The sequence below is a fragment of the Chrysoperla carnea genome, chromosome 4 (genome assembly GCF_905475395.1).
Source record: "Chrysoperla carnea chromosome 4, inChrCarn1.1, whole genome shotgun sequence".
Classification (NCBI taxonomy): domain Eukaryota; kingdom Metazoa; phylum Arthropoda; class Insecta; order Neuroptera; family Chrysopidae; genus Chrysoperla; species Chrysoperla carnea.
In genome coordinates this window covers 4,981,483-4,995,926 of record NC_058340.1, presented here as the reverse complement: position 1 = coordinate 4,995,926, position 14,444 = coordinate 4,981,483, and positions in this window count along the sequence as shown.

Here is a 14,444-nt window from a genome sequence, read left to right as displayed (position 1 = left end):
AAATGAAACCGATTTTTGTATTTTTTGGGTCAAAATTACCTTATATACAGAGTTTTATCGAAATTGGAGACGATAAATTTGTATCGATTTTTTGCAATTTTTTCAAGGGGTACCCCTTAGAAAAATTCGAAAAAATCGTAAAAAATTATTTGTTTCGGAATTTGATGAAACTCAGTTTATAAGGTAATTTTGACCCAAGAAATTCAAAAATCGAGTTAATTTGGCGATTGGCCGAGTAATTTTCGAAAAAAACGATATTTCGGATCGATTTCCGGTATTATCTCGAGAATTATTCGCCCAATCGTTAAATGAAACCGATTTTTGTATTTTTTGGGTCAAAATTACCTTATATACAGAGTTTTATCGAAATTGGAGACGATAAATTTGTATCGATTTTTTGCAATTTTTTCAAGGGGTACCCCTTAGAAAAATTCGAAAAAATCGTAAAAAATTATTTGTTTCGGAATTTGATGAAACTCAGTTTATAAGGTAATTTTGACCCAAGAAATTCAAAAATCGAGTTTATTTGGCGATTGGCCGAGTAATTTTCGAAAAAAAAAACGATATTTCGGATCGATTTCCGATCGATTTACCTATACCAAAATTTTTTTCGTAGCATCAGTATGTTTAAGCATTACAAACTTGGGACTAAAGTTAATATACTATGTATATTTCATATATACATGGTATAAAAACACAATTAATTTTCTTCAGTCCTTCATTTTCTTAAATTAATTTTTATTTAGTTTAAGGTGGTAAAATGATAATTTGTTAAAATTGACTTGATTTCCTTCTACAGTGTTTTTTCAATCCTGCATACTTCTCTGTTTCACTCTGTACGGTTCATTTTTCAAAATAAGTTCCATCAAAGTAAAATAAAAAATATCTGCTTTGTATCATCTACCGTGTGAAAATTTCATTCGTTGCTCTAGTTTACAAACGAACCATTGATAAAAATCAATAATAACTTAGAATATTGACAATTCTGATCAGTTGATTGTAATAAATGGCAGGAAACGAATAAGATTTTTACAAAAAAAACAGAAACACTCACTCATTTATTTATTATTGCATACCCAATGGTAAAAACAAAATGAATTTTTAAAAGTAGAAGATCACGTTTCATAACGACAATGTACAAGTAATGCGTTACTAACAATTAAAGAATAAGAACTCAACTCTTATAGCAGCTACAGTATTATACTCATATAGACATATAAATTAAACCAGATGGTATTTCCGTTAAAAGTGCAAAAATGACTTTTTATAAATACAAAAATAATAACATACTTATAATAATTTTGTGTCGTAAATAATAACGGGCGTTCGTTCTTGTCATGTGATTTAATAATAATGATAATTACTGAGTACATAACAATCAATAATAATGTGATTAAAACAAGGTGTAAGTACCTACTGAAAGTTCTTCAAATATTGATGATGATCAAGTTTCTAGGGCTAACCATGATAAACAAGTATTTAAAAAAAGGCGAACAAATTATCCGAGTACGGAACCCTAAACTCGAAACATAGCTAAAAACTCTCCATTAAATAGCTTTCAAACGAAACAAAATCAATTCTTATGCGCATCTATGCCACAGGTAGGCGGACAGACACACACAAATAGTAGTCAAACCTATAACACTTTTTTTAGTTCGGGAGTTAAATAATACTTCAATTTTTAGTCATATTTTTTACCCCCGAACCAAAAAAGGGGTATTATAAGTTTGACAGATATGCGTCTGTATCAGTCTAGCAGATATGCGTGTGATCTGTGTCATCGAAGCGCCTAAACGGATGAACTCATTTTAGTGTTTTTTTTTTTCGTTTAAAAGGCAATTCGATGGAGAGTGTTCTTAGCTATGTTTCAAGTGCGAGTTTAGGGTTCCGTACCCGGAAAAACTAAAAAATAGGCGATGATTCTAAAAATCGGTTCAGTTTGCAGAAGGCTCTAAGGAAAGAATTAAGTTAATTTAGAGTGATCTTAGATATGTTTCAAGTGCAAATTAAGGGTTCCGTACTCGAACATATATCGGCGGTTTTTTAAATTTTGTAAATTTCACATGTATTGACATTGACTATACCTATGTATAAGGTAGACATGTATATTATGTTTTACTGAAGAAATAGTTTTGAAACATTTATAAATCAATATTTGACACCCTTTCTTTCTTTTCTTTTCTTGAATTTCAATTTTTAGTAAATACGTCGAGTATTATTCAGTTTTGATATAAAAACTAGATTGAACTATCTAGTAATCTAAATCTCTATGATAGCTAAAAATTATTCTACTACATCAAAAATAATTTTACCTATAATATTTTCAAACTCTCCTTACATGTATGTCTGGAGGAGTTTTCTAATCTTATAATTGTAAGAACTTTAAATTGCATATGTATAGAAATTAAAAAGTATATAAACGCATTTATCATAAGTTTTAGCAGTAATTTGCTGTTTATTAAAACTTGTTTACTAAAAATGTATAACAACTTTGAGTTGTTAATATTTCCTGGAGTAGATAGGCACATCCGTTTAAACTTTATATGGATTGTAGTCAATGTAATGAAATGTATAATCAGGACTATTAACAATTAATTAAACTCACAGTTATTGATCGATGTTGAACTTGTATTATGATCGTTTATATTCTTTGGGATGATAGAGATTGATGAATAAAATTTCAATAACATTACATAATTTTACACTTAAGAATAATACAGCCTTCAATAATATACAAAAATTATTTTAACTTTCAAACAATGATTTTTTGTATAAATTATATAATTAAAACAAGTGAAAACAAACAATTGACTGAGTTAATTGTTGAAATACCATGCATAGTCAGTGTTGATTTCTTTATCACATAACACATACAAACATGTGACACATACATAACTGATAATCAAGTATAGTACATATTATAAAATTTCCACCTAATTGGAGCCCTCACGGGTAAACAGTGATGTTACGAAAAGATGTTTCAAACAAAAGTTATTTAATTTTTGATAAGGAACATTTTTTACATTTAAACTTTTGTTCTATCTCGAACGGTTTACAGACCCAATTGACCTATGATGCTCATTTACAAACTTGACCTCACTTTTTACGTCCTGAGTACGCTGTAAAAATTTCAGCTGGATATCTTTTTTCGTTTTTGAGTTATCGTGTCCACAGATGGACGGACGGGCGGGCGGACAACCGGAAATGGACTAATTAGGTGATTTTATGAACACCTATGACAAAATTTATTTCCTAGCATCATTATTTTTAAGCGTTACAAACTTGGGACTAAACTTAATATACTATGTATATTTCATATATACATGGTATAATGAGCGGTTAAAACTGATTTTCAAGTCTTGAAATAAATTAAAAAATATTGTTCATAGTGATTGTAATAAAGGAACGAAATTATTAGAGTCATAGCTAATATTTTCATTAACACTTATTAAGGTCTCAAATAATTTCATAATATAACCAGATAAATTAAGCATTTTACCTCGAATCTTGGTAACCATGAATCGATTTGAATGAAACCAATATGTGACATAGCAAATCCAACATGAAAAGGCAATAAATATGATTGAGGTATTATTGCGCAAAGAAATGCAGGTGCAATTTAAGTACATTTTCCGCCATAATATTTCAGGTTTTCTACTCCACTCCAATTCTAATGAAAGAAAATCTTTTAAATAATATCTTTGTCTAAATCTTGTCTATCGCCTCTTCATTTGGTATAAGTTATGTCACTTTATCGAAACTTTGGCTCTAGAAAAAAGTTATACAAATCTGTAATGAATGTGGTTTTTCTTAAAGTAAAATTTTTTTTTAAATTGTCCAAAAAATGTCCCCACTTTTTTAAACGAAGGACTCTTTTTATTTTTGCAAAAACTAAAGGAAGGCAGTTTTTTTAAATCTAAATCGATTCATAGTAGCCGAAGTCCGAGGATTAACAGTATTTTCTTCATTTCACTAATCAATTTATATAATCAGATAAAAAAAATTCAAAATATTCCAAAAACAAACTTTTCAAGGTTCATTGCATATTTAATAATTTCACCACATTTTTTTAATATTTGTTTAAATTTTAAAAGTAAGCAAACTTTTCTCTACATCTCAATTATTATTATTGAATCTTACCTGACACTGCTTACATTTATTTATATAAATAAAATATCATTAGTTTTAATATTCATATTTAACAAAAAAATATGTGTTTACTATTTACTTTTAATTGCCATTCCCAACTATTTTTAAATTGTTTGTTCAAATGTGTCAATATTTTGTATATTAGTTATTAATTTTTTTGTTTAACAGATGTTTAATTTTTATTAATTATAATTTCACTGATTATATACGGACTTCTGTTGGTTTTATAGCCTCAATTTGTCTGTAACGCATCTTAGGAAGATGAATTGATACCATTATAAGTATCTGGAAGTCAATGGGTAACACAGATTTATGTATGGTGTATTTTTTACACTGGCGGGGCTCGGGACGTAACTATATGTAAGAGTTAGAAAAAAATAGTCCAAAGAAAATTGGCCGAAAAATTTTTTTGTGATGGTGTCCCATTTGGGAACGCAATGCCTTAAAACTTCAGAATCCAACCAACTCTAATGTAGTCAACAAACTCAACCCAACCAACTCGTAATTACAACAATATTCCGGGTCAATAATATTTTCGGTCTATTTTTTCCGATTACCGCATATAAGATCTAAATTTATAAACTTGCGTTAAGAATTTGAGAAAATTTGAGAAAAACTGCAATTGATTTTTTATGAGATTTTGTTATTAGAATAATGGATATGTTTTGTTCCTTTATTGTTTTGTTCGTTTCAGGAAAAAGGAATTTGAAATAAGATATGTTTTCAGTTAAAGAAAGTGTAAAAGGTGGCAAGGGCAAAGAAGTTTAAAGGGGGAGGGAGATATTAATGGACAAAGGGAATTTCTTGGTACTTGTATATAAAGTTGAAATAACCAAACATAGCGAACAGGTAAAAAGATTGTCGGATGAGTTTACTAGGAATAAACCCATAACTTTAAGCTACTAAACCAATACCAAAGAGATCTTGGAATATGACCTTTATGATGTGTCATTTTGGACCTACATTTTGATAGATATCCATACAGGGTGGCAGAAAGGGCTTTCCCGGCTATACTTGTATTGGGAATTTGTCATTATTTTAACATTTTACAAGCATTTGATGAAATCTGGCTGTTATAATAAAGACCACACAATAAAAGCGTTAACTTAATATAGGTAAAAATTTTTCTTTCTCCAGTTCATCGTTAATTATTTTTAAATACAATTATAAAATAATAAATTGTGTTACACAATCTTTTGAAATTAACGATAATTTTATAATACGGTAATGTCCACTATATTATAACCTATATATACTAATGATACAAAATCTATATATTTCATATTGAAAAATTTTATGAAGGTCTTTGAACCCAAGTTTAATTTTTATTATGGCTATCGTCTTTAATAAAAGTAAAAATAATATCAATCTAATTTCTTTTATTTTTATTTTAACCAAAAAATATAAGATTGAAAATTAATTAGTAATACGTTGAGTTCAATGATATTTTGTTATTGAAAAATTTTTAATCACAAATCCAAGTTCAGAGTGTACTCATTTATTTTTATAACAAAATTTAATAATGGCCGTTGCTTGTACTTTTAAATATTTTACGAAAGAGAAAACCCGTTTATACAAATCAACGGTAATTTAGAATTTTTTCAATTTTATGAAGCAAATATTTAAGAGGCTGACATGCATCCTTGCGTAAAAATCCTAACCATTCGATGGTTTGTAGGCTAATATTAGCAGTAGTTCAGTCTTTAGTTTCCTCTACACTTGACTGGGAAATTCGGGTATATTCGGTTTTCGGCTGTTGAAACGAGTTAAATTAAAACATTTCACAAAAATTTCAACTTAACTCCATTTTTGTGGTTATCATTACTGAGAAAATGGCCTTTTAGAAGAGGTTATAATCAAAATCTTGTTAAGATTCTTAGAAATATCGAAAAAAAACTATTAGAAAAAGTTGGATATAAAATAATATGCTAAGCAACTTTTTCTAATAGTTTCTTTGTCGATATCTCTAACCATCTCTGATGCTAGGAAAAATATTAACAATCGGTCAATTTGTAGTAAGTAGAGTTAAAGTTCTGATTTCGGATAAGTATCGTAACAAATGTGACCCATCACCTATGACCGTGCAAAATTTCAAATCGATATTCCTACAAATAAGAAAAATTTGAAAGTCTTCATCTTAAATGCGACACACTGTATATGAGCCCACAATTTTAATTTGAATTTAAACATGAGAGGATATGATACAGAGGATATGCTAGATACTCTCTTGGATAAATAAATGCTGTTGGGTAAATATAAAGTTAATTAACGAAATATTCAATAAATTATTAATTTGATTTTTTTTTTTTTAATATATAAATGATTAATGTTTTATTTATAGAGTTTATTTTTGTACAGAACATTGATTACGTTGATTACTCTTAATAAATACAAATGTAATACAACTCAAAACCAAAAAGGACTTACCTTGACCAGTTTGGATTACGTCCGGGTTTATCTATCAATAAAAATACAATAAATAAGTGAAAAGAAACTAGTGACTGACCTAACTGTTGAAATATCCTGTACAGACAATGTTGAATATAAGTGCTTGAATTATTTTTAATAAAGAAGAAAAGTTAAAAAACCTATTAATTAATGGCGGCCACCAGGTCACCATTTGTTCTAGTTTTTGACAACTATTTTCTAGAACACTTTTTTTTTCGTTTTCTCATAAGGCTCTCTAGTTTGAGCTATCCAAAAATTTTCATGTCTGTAACTATTATAGTTCTGGACAGTATGGTCGACAAAATTTTTCCCTAATTTGCTCCCTTATGGGAAAACAATGATATTTAAAAAAGAATGTTTCAAACAAAACTTGTTTATTTTTTTATGGAATCTTTTTTTAAATGTAAACTTTTGTTTCATCTCTAACGGTTTACAAGATGGTTCCTATGGACCCAAAACCCTATTATCCTATCTTGCTCATTTACAAATTCAAAATCACTTTTTACGTCCTAAAGTGGACAGGCGGACAGCCGGGCGGGATGACGGAAATACACTAATTAGGTAATTTTATAAATACCTATACCAACTAACTATTTGACTAGGTTATTTAACGTGGGACGGTAGATGGTTGATATGTTTTCATAGAATTCTCTTAGAAAGTATCGAAGGTAATGCAATCATTTTTCAGATTGCCCAATTATCAGGATCATCAGGATTAACGGTTTTTTTTACTAACGAAAACATCGTAGCTATTGCTGAACTAAAAAGTACACCTGTTTTATTCAATAAATTGCAGGCAACTGTTGTTTCAGGATTCTATATTTATCACTTTTAAATATTAGTATAATTTCAAATTCGTATTTTAATGTATGAGCATTCATGTATTGATAAATTATTATTACTTTGTAGTCTACAAGTCAACCACATGAATAACATCAACCCACCTCTAATAATTTCCAGCATACTTACATCCCCTAATACATTCCATAAGGCCTAATAAATACAAAAGACATAATAACTGTAACTTAAGTATAAGATATACAGAGAGTTTCTTAATTATTAAAGGCTTATAAATGTTTATTTTACAGGTATGTAATGAGAATTTTATAAAGTTTTTTTAGAATGACGTTGAAATTATTTCAAGATGAAATATCGTTTCCATATTCTGCAATTGTTATGGCTCAAATCGATGATTCTGATGATGTTATAGTCAGTTTTCGAACAATATATAATATATATATATATATTTATATATTTTTAGTTATGCAACGCATTGCAAAATTTCGAAGAATTTTTCTATTCAGAATTTTATTCTTACGTTTTGGTTTAGGATGTATGAGCATGACAACAATGTTTGATTTAAAGGCTGAAAATTTGTTTGTAGGTAGTCTTTTACTCAAAGAATATGTGGTTAAAATTTCAGCTTAGGTATCCGTGCAAATTTTTAAGAAAAAAGTCATTAAAAATCGATATAAAATACATTGGCTCTTATGGAGGAATCTCAAAAAACGACATATTTTGGAAGTTTTTGATAATTTTCATTTGGAATGAATGAAAACAAATTAAAAAAAAAACTTTTTAATAGAAAGTTAACATATTAGCAATGAATTAGAAAAGAAAAAAACTAAGTGTCACCGTCCATATAAGGGATGTAAGAGCAGGGTAGATTAAAGGTTGAAATTATTTTTATCTTATTTTCAACTTTGATGATGAATTTTGTTATAACTTCATGAATGTAGACGAAAAATAAGAATAAAATTTTTCGATATGTGTCTTGGTTTTCGAAATATCGAAAGCTAAATAATTAAACAAAATTTTCAATTTTCGATATTTTGAATATTAAGCCAGAATTCGAAAAATTTTATTCTTACTTTTCGTCTTATATCGTCAAGTAATAATATAAATTTATCATCAAAATTGAAAATATCTATTTTTAAATTTGTGCCCCCACTACCATGCTCATACATCCTTAATGCATTGTCCGAATACAATCATTTCGGAATATCTCATACAAAAAAAGCGACGTGTAAAAATTAATTCCACTATCAATATTTTTTGAATATTCTGTAAGTATTCAAATAATATAAAGATATTTTGGTAGAATAAATGAATGTTTTCAAAAATAAACTAATCCTCATCTATATATTTAAATTTGTCTTCAGTATATGAGTATAAAGTATAAAATATTAAGGAAACAAACACTATTTTAATGTCAGTTTAGATACAAATATCATATTTTAAAGTGTAGTGTGTGTATTCTAATGTCTGGGGCGCGGTAAGGCATAGCTGCTATTCGTTGTGTGCGTAGTCATGGTAGGGACACTAAAATCGATACCAGCACTTCCAGTGAAAAATTTTGGAGTTAAAGGGGGCTGTTGTGACTAATTTGCAATTCTTTACATGTTAATGTTATAGAAATGTCAAATTAAAATTATTGAAAAACACGAATTAATTAAACTTAATGCATTAAAAATTGTGAAAATAAGTAATCAAATTGCACAAATATTATTTTTCAAATGTAAATTATCATAATTATTTATTTAAATTTGTGAAACAAGAATATTAAATTTTAAATGTAAGTCTTAAATGCAATCCATACAATTATATATGCATCCATACCATTCTATAATTAAAGTAGTGTATCGTTACCATGGAAACGAAACTCACGCACGGAGCGAATAGAGCGATGAAAATATAAACTCGACCAACAAAATATCCATTCCATCATTCTGTTTTCATGTAGTTGGTACCTAACTATAATGTTTACGTTATTTCTACAGTAGCTTCTTCTTCGTTTCGTTATAAAAACAAGACAACAACAATAATCAACGTAACTTTCTTCTTCATCTTTTATATACTTCTTCTTCGCTAGACGCTATGCTATCATCACAGCCGTTTTATACATTCGTTGTGTTGTATTTCATTCCAAGTTTTTTATATTTTTTATATCATATTTTTTCAATAATGAGTGCCTCAGGATGAATCCTTTCTAACATCACAATTTATATAAAACAGAACCTAAAGTCTAACCTAAAGTTTAGTAAAAAAATCAAGCTCCTGAGAATGGATCACAAATCTTTCTGGAAAACGTTTGACTGTAAGAACATTACCACAGGCATTATATGGATTTCTTTCATGGCATTCAGCCTGGAAGATCGCGTTTAAATGACTGATCTTTCAAATTTAGGTATGAGCATATGACTCTGGTCTAAGAAATAGAACTTGAATAAAAACTTTTTCCATATCGTTAATTAAAGTGGAATTGTAAAATATTTCCGCGTTTTTCCTGAAAAAGGAATGAAAGGAGATCGATAAATACTTTAGTGGAGTGGTATTAGCTTAATTTTGCTGGTATGGTAATATTTGATATTCGTAGAACTTATAACGGCAAATTTGGATCAAATGAAGGATTTTCTGTATTATTATACAGTGCGACGCATTTAAGATGGAGACATCATATTTTCATCAGAAAACATCAGAAATTTATAGGATTATCAATTTTGCGCAGTAATATAGGGTGATGGATCACATTTTTTAAGATACTTTTTCGAAATGAGAACTTCAAACTTCGTGGATTATAATTTGACAAATAAGGCTGATTTCTTATATTTTATCTATTGTCAGAAATAATAATAATAATGGGATTTAACCTCCGTTTTTCTGACATATACGCCTATAATAGCGGCCACCCACATCATTATTTGTTAATCTTTATTTATTTAACTATATTCATATTTACAATTACATTTTTGATGTGGGTGAGTCAATTACTTCGTTCTTATACAAGCGACGACACTGTGATCAATTTTACCGCCCCCATTAACTATAATTGTTCACACTGCCGTTGCTTGGATTCGAACTAGCAACCTAAGTCAAAGTAAACAAACGGTCAAAGTCTAGCGCCTTAGATTGCTTGGCCACTCAAGCTCCCTCGTCAGAAATGGTTAGAGATATCGAACAAAATTATTAGAATTAGTTGCTAATAATATTCTTCAATATTTTATTGAACTGTGATTGGATATAGTTATTTAATTTTTACTAATATTATATTAATTTATTTTGTTAAATATTTCGCAAAGTGAGCCTCAGATCCATAATTGGTAAATAACTTTTCTCTTCGTCTTTATGAGCTTATTCTGTAGGCCAACGATCTGCAGTATATAAAATGTATATAAGTCCATACAATTCGTTCCTGCTATCGTTTCAGGCGTAAATTATGTGATTGCATATAATTGATAAGCTCATAAAATTCAATGCAAGCCGGGAACTTTGACTTGGTATATCTCGAGAATGACCCGATAACGAGATTTTGGCCTATTAAGACATTTGTTCAGGATGACAAGAAGAATATTTCACCAAATTTTGGCGATATTTGACCGAAAGCCTGTCTCCATGTACCGTGGTCCTTTCAGTGTTTTCATCTATGATGATAATACCCACATGAAATATATTGCTGAATTCGTTGTGTGCGTAGTCATGGTGGGGATAATAAAATCGATGCCAGCGCTTTAAGTGAAAAATTTTGGAGATAAAGTGGGCTGTTATGACTAATTTGCAATTATTTACATGTTAATGATATAGAAACTGTCAAATTAAAATGATTGAAAAACACTAATTAATTAAACTTAATGCATTAAAAATTGTGAAAATAAGAAATCAAATTGTACAAATATTATTTTTCAAATGTAAATTATCGTAATTATTTATTTAAATTTGTGAAACAAGAATATTAAATTTTAAATGTAAGTTTTCAATGCAATCCACACAATTATATATGCATCCATTAATTCTATAATTAAAGTAGTGTATCGTTGTCATGGAAACGAAATTCACGCTCGGAGCGAATAGACAAACACATATAAACAATATACATACACATATAAGTTAGTTTAGAGTGAGTATGAGTGTTATACAAGACAACGTTGGTAGGGGTTCGTTCACTGTCACATTTTGTAAATAACAACATAAAAAGAATTATTTATAATATATTGTAATATATTGAAATTTAAAATATCATCCTATATATTTAAAAAATATATTTATATATATATCTATAATATAAATATTAGTAACTTAAAATGCTTCGTTTACTTTCACAAACTTGTCACTTTAAATTAAAATATATATTCAATTTACTTTGTAAAAAATTTATAAATGTGTTCTGCTTTTTTTTTTTACATTTTTTATTATTGTCTATTACTTTTCTTATGAAATTTACTGCTTTTTTTGAAATATCCTTGATTTAAGGGTTTTTTATTAGTGAAACAAAATATATTGAACGATATTTATTGACTTTTATAAATAACAAATGAAAAAATATTTAATATTTTTTAGATGTAAATTAACCTCTGCCAATCCATTGGTTGATGACAAGGTGTAACCTGGATGGAGATCTTGTCTTACATTTACTTACAATTTCTACATGTTTGAGATAAGTGAATCCCTTTGTGCATGCAGATTTGTGCAAATGAACTGCATTTACGTACTGTATTTCTATATTTAATTAGTTTGGCAGTTTCTTTTTTGTAGGTTTCTATTAATATAGTTCGATAAATACTTTTTTTTAGGTACACACTACGTGTCTATTGGGAATGGGTTCGTAATCTTATCAAAAATAAAAATCGAAAAAATTTTACAAACTACTAATTTAGAAAAAAGGCGCTTTTTTGGGAAAACCATTGAAAATAATTCTAAAATACGTATTTTAAGTAAAGACTCGTCTCTGTATCTTTATCCGTTCTCTAGTTATAAGCTGAAGTTTTTAAATTGACAATGTTTTTTCTCGGAAACGGCGAAGGTTAGTGGGATAATCATAATGTGAAAAAGTACCTATGAACTATTTATGATATTTTTTTCGAATTTATATTAATAATAGAAACGGGGCTATACCTGTTTGTTTTTGAAAATTGATGGACCGCCGCTAACAATTGAAGGAGTTATAAAAAAAAATTATCATATTATAATTTACTTCTTAATGATCTTTGATAATGACCTGTATTAACTTGATCCCGGTAAACTCATGGACAAACCATGGATGGCAAATGTAAATATTCGTTATATAATCATGGCTCATATTTTACATAAGTTTTTTGTACATTAGATATTGCGTCGGTGTAATTTGTCATCAGTTAGCTAAAAATCGGTTTGCTCAAAATTAGCTAAATTCATCTAATAAAAGGCACCAAAAATAATTAAATAATTAAGCGAGACAATTCCATAAAATATAAATATTTAAATTACAGTAAAGTATAACACAATACTTAAATTCATTTTAGGGTTGAATATTTATAAAAATTAACAGCTCTAATAAATTGCAATATTAAACAACATTTTTCTAGGAAAAATCATAAATCAATGTTTCTTTTAATTAGGTGTAGAAAAATGATGATGTGGCTCAAATGAATCAATCATTTATTTCAATGTGTATTGTATTTAACAATTCATTTTAGCAAATCAAATATATATATATATATATATATATACTGTTAACTGTAATAATTATTTAGTAAATAACATTTTATCCGAATTATTTAAAAAAGTAATAAATCAAATACTAAACAAACTCCGTGGTATTTATAGAAAATAGTAATTATTAGGTTTTACAACGAGCTAAAAGTTTGTTTTTTTTTAAATTTTTATTAATCAGAGACTTATGCTACTATTGTGTGCATGTGTACAGAAGTTGGATGAACATCTGCATACTTTTGATAAATTATTCGTCAATCTTCTCAGTTGATTTAAGTGTCCGAAAATTAAATATCAGATCGTTCAAAGACCAATATTCAAAAACTTATTTGATATTGATATAAAATCAAAGGGATTTCGGATTTCAATACTATGAAGAGTAAAATCATTTATATTCCATTTATGTATCAGGAGAAATATGGACGATTTCATCGTTTTTGAGAAATCATGGTCATCACGATTTCTCAAAAACGAAAAGAGATATTAAGCTGAAATTTTTATAGTGTGTAATCTACTAGTACTAAAACAAAATTAAGATTAAAAATTTTTGCTTTTAAAAATTTGAGTTCCTTTTTCAACTAGCGGATCGGGTGGATACAAAACTTAAAAATCAATGAGTATTAAACATCGGCGATTAATTAAGTATCAATATCAGTATGAAACAAAATTTCATTAAGTTAATTTACGTAAAAATTAAACGCAAAAAGTTTATTATCGATTTGAGTAACAGTGATTGTAAATTCGATAGGCAAAAGTAAATAACGCGGTCAACATCAGGATTCTGTGCTTATTATTGGTACGCTTGCTTGCTGCGTAGTATAAATATGTGTAAGTAGTATTTCTGTCTAATAGATAAGGCGCTGGCTGCATCAGGATGGATTTGTGTACACTAATTGCGCGAACTTTAATTTGATCTTCTCAGATTGAAAAGTGTCCGCTTTATCTCTATTATATTTTAAGAGATTCCAACAAAATCTTTCACCAGACCAGCCTTTAAATTTTTACAGAAAAAAAAAGTATAAACATTTTTGTAAATATAAGACTTGAAGATGAAGAAGTGCAGTAAGAACTTAACTGAAATAACCTTATTATTAAAAATTACACTTAATTTTAAAAAAAATTCAAATTTTGTCTTTTGATCTGTAAACATCTTTGGCTTTTGCTTGTTTTATAAATAACCTTCGAAGTATAGTAATAAAGCGCAAATTCTGGATAAAATGCAGGTGAAATGTTTGAAACAATAGGATTAATTTTCCAATGTTAATTATCCAGTAGTTTATATGTCAATAATAAAGATAAGCCTGTGGACCTGTCTATGATATGGCATAAACGGATGTGTTATGTTATCTATAATTAATAATTATCTATAAATCTATAATTAA